General features: G+C 42.7%; 1 pseudogene; it reads left to right on the top strand.

Moving 5' to 3' along the window:
- The first annotated feature begins 3,334 nt into the window (after positions 1-3,334).
- LOC102847286 lies at positions 3,335-3,583 on the top strand (annotated as a pseudogene).
- The last annotated feature ends 124 nt before the right edge of the window (positions 3,584-3,707 follow it).

Here is a 3,707-nt window from a genome sequence, read left to right as displayed (position 1 = left end):
ATTGAGGATCTTGCTCTCTTTCATTGACCCCCTACCCTTCCAATCATGACCTCCCTCTCTGAGGAATAGCCTATCCTAGCCACATAAGGATGAAGCTATGTCACCCTTCCCTCCAATAAGCATTCTGGTTGCGCCTTACCCAAGGCATATCTATCTGTTCATTCTTTTGACAGTCCATGAGATATTTAGGAGTCTTCAAAACCACAGCTCAAAGGTATCAATTCTTCTTCTTTTATCCTTGTTCACTGTCTAGCTTTCAGATATGTAGTCAGTTATTGAAAAAGACTATGGCCTGAAAAACGTGCACTGTACTCTTCAAATTGATGTTATTTTTCCTCAACAATCTGGAGAAGTCCCTGACAGTGAACTTGTCCAATCATCTCCTGGCTGGTGGGGAGCTAGTAAGATGAAATTTTTAACAACTTCAATCTTTCCTCTGTCTATTATGGAGTTGCCTATTGGTTAAATAATGAGGGGTCTTGCTCACTTGATGTTGAGATGAAGTCTATATGGAAGGTTGTAGTCTTTGACCTTCTGTAGTTAGCATTTCAAGTCCTCATAGCAAGCAACACTGTATTGTCTGCATAACATAGGTTGTTGATGAGTCTTCTGATCCTGATCCCACATTCTTCTTCATAGAGTCCAGCTTCTCGAATGACTTGTTTGATGTATAGATTGAATACATATGGAGAATGAGTACAACCCTGATACACACTTTTCCTGGTTTTAACCCAGGCAGTGTTCTCTTGCTCTGCACAGAGACAGTGGCTTCTTGGTCTAAGTGTATGTTTCACATGAGCATAAAATTAAGTGTTCTATGATTCCACGCTATTCATATACCTTACTGTTTTTAATGGTTTACTGTTAGAGGCCTATCTACTGGTTCATTGTATTGGGGAATGATTTTATGTTGCTATTTACTTTGCAGTTTAGGTGAGTGTGTATTTGCTTGCTTATTGTTTGATTATATTAGTATAGCACTTGTCTGTCAGTTTGCTGTACTAGGGTACATGTGGGTTGCTGTGATATTGGAAATTATGCCATAAGTGTTTCAAGTGCCAGAAGCATCATCTTTGGTGAGCAAGCTACAGCAGAGCTCCCAGATTTAAGGCAGACTAGGAAGCAAGATTGGCCACCTCCTCCTAAAATAACAATACTCTGAACCCCTATGAATAGTAGAGGAATATAGTATTATCGGTAGGTAAAGCCCAGATTGGAAGTCATGTAAAAGCTGAAAGAACTCTTTAGTAAGGGGAACATGGAAAGCGTGAAGTATGAAGGTAAGAAAACTGGCAGTTGTAAAAAATAAAAAAAGGAAATGGGAGGCAAAAATATTGACATGCTAGACATTCATGAACTGAGATGGACGAGCATGGGCCGTTTTTAGTCGGATAATCATATAATCATTTTACTGAGAATGAAAAATTGAGGAAGAATGGCATTGCATTCATTGTGGAAAAGACAATCTCAAGATTTATCTTCTTGGCAACAGCTGGGAATTCAGGACATGACAATTTAAGTGTATGTAATTGTTCCTTTCAAATCCAGCTCAGAGACTAACTCTGTCAAGTGATTCCCCAGGACAAATGCCAGCCACTGTGAACTATGTTCTCTTTGTCTCATCTTTTATCAGTGAACTATCTCCTCCGTGTGCCATTGTTGTTCATCAGAGCATACTTCTTAGCAGAGGTAATAATTATAGCCAGCAGCACAAGGAATGGAGAGGTTTTAGGATTATGGGATAGTTTAGAAAGACTTTCTGCCAGGAAAATTGAAAAGAAAAAAAATCAGAGCAAGCTTGCAAGAGACATCAAGGGATTTGGAGTTTACTTTGTGGAAGAAGGAAATCCTGTAAAAGTTTTTAACAGTATTGATATGCTTATATTTGTATTTGAGAAAGTTTATTCTGGTACCCATCCCATAGGGAAGATGGACAGAGTTTCTGATAAGTTGCAAGACTGAAGGCAAAATAAAGGTTTCAAGGTGTTGGCCCATGGATAGAATTCTGACTGTGCCACTTAGCATCTAGGTGGTTATGGGCACATTTTTCTTGATGTGCTTCCATTTTCCAATCTCAGAAACTGGATAATAGTCAGAGGAAACGAAATAAAAAAGAACAGGAACCTAGCCTAAAGCTTTGCACGTATAAGACATTTCCATGTTGGTGTTGCTAGGATTGAGAAATGTTAAAGGCGGTGAACTGGTTCAGCCACTCTTGCCCAGACAAAGAACTGGACTAAGTGGGAGATAACAGGAGATCAGCCGTTGACAAATCCCCTGGCTTTGGCTCATTATATCTTATGCAGAAATAAACCCAGCAGAGGCCCAGCCTTGTTAGAGCATGTGGTGGAGAGGGAAGGTGAGGCGACAGGATGAAGGTGAAAGGAAAGAGGGTTTTATTATAAAATCTCTATCCCATTGGGCAAGATGGGTCATTTCTCCAGAGGAGAAGATACTTAGCCAGCAACAGATTGGCTTAATAAAGCTGATTGGCTCTGCAGTTCAGCGTGCTGCTGGCGTGAGTCTGGGGCAATGGGATGAACTGGTAGGTGATCGATGGATGATGTGGTGGATGGTTCAAGTCCATTGTTCTTGATGTCACTCATGTACCTAAAACTAATCAGGCTGTGGTGGGGATGGACAGCCTCTAATGTGCATGTCAGGGTCACAAGACACCTCGGCGAATGTCTGTGGTTCTCACCGTGTAGGACCCACACCAAGCTGCTTCACATAACTCTTACCCCCCTCATTGGCCCCCAGTGTGAGCTTCATGGTTCTATTCCATTACTATCCACCCTAACATTCTTTCTGCTCAGCCTCTTTTTACTTCTGTCTGATATTTAACTTGATTCTGAACTTTACAGGAACCATCAAGAGAGTGAGAAAGAAGTCTGAGTGAATGTCCAAGTTGCTAACCACCATTATCATTCGTATCTGGAATCCTTCAGCAAAAGGGGGGAGATTTCAGGAAAAAAAGCATTTCTCATTTATTTTCACACCCTCAAGTCTACACTGGTGGCCTACATGCTACTCAAATGGAACTGAATCGTAGTTATGAGCTGCCGAGTCGCCTGCGACTTGTAGCAACCCTATGTGCAATAGCCCTGAACCCGGCTCTGTCCTGTACCAATCTTACTGTCTCTGACACACCTACCCCCATTACCGCAATCACTGAGTCAACCTGTCTCATCGAGGGTCTTCCTCTCCTCCGCTGTCGCTCCACCCTCCCAAGCATGACATCCTTCTCCAAGGACTGGTCCCTCCTTTCAACATGTCCAAAGTAGGAGCTTAATAATATTGATGTTGGATGGTGGATGCCACCACCGCCACAAAGATGGGCCGCGAGTTTGGGAACCTGGTACGGATGCGGCACGTGATCGGCACAGCCTGTTGCCCTTCGAACAGCGCGCCTTCCCTCACTATTTCAGCAAGGGGATTCCCAACGTGCTGCGTAGCACCCGGGCGTCTGTGCTGCAGGTCATGCCCCCCATTTGTAGTGTTTTACCTTGTCTACACATGGGGCAACGAGCAGTTTGAGAAATTGAAAAGGAAGAATCCAGCTGCCTATGAAAATAACAAGTGAGCAACCCATCTGGATGATGGTTTCCTGTCTTTGAAAGACTCGTTTGTGGGATAGAGGAGTCCAAGTCTGCATTGTAGTGTTTTGAAGACACAATAAAAAACGAAAGAAAGAGAGAAAGAGAGAA

Source organism: Elephantulus edwardii, unplaced genomic scaffold (genome assembly GCF_000299155.1).
Source record: "Elephantulus edwardii isolate Elephantulus edwardi_28Jun2011 unplaced genomic scaffold, EleEdw1.0 scaffold00035, whole genome shotgun sequence".
Lineage (NCBI taxonomy): Eukaryota > Metazoa > Chordata > Mammalia > Macroscelidea > Macroscelididae > Elephantulus > Elephantulus edwardii.
Note: the sequence above shows the minus strand (reverse complement) of the source record. Positions and strands in the feature narration are given on the sequence as shown.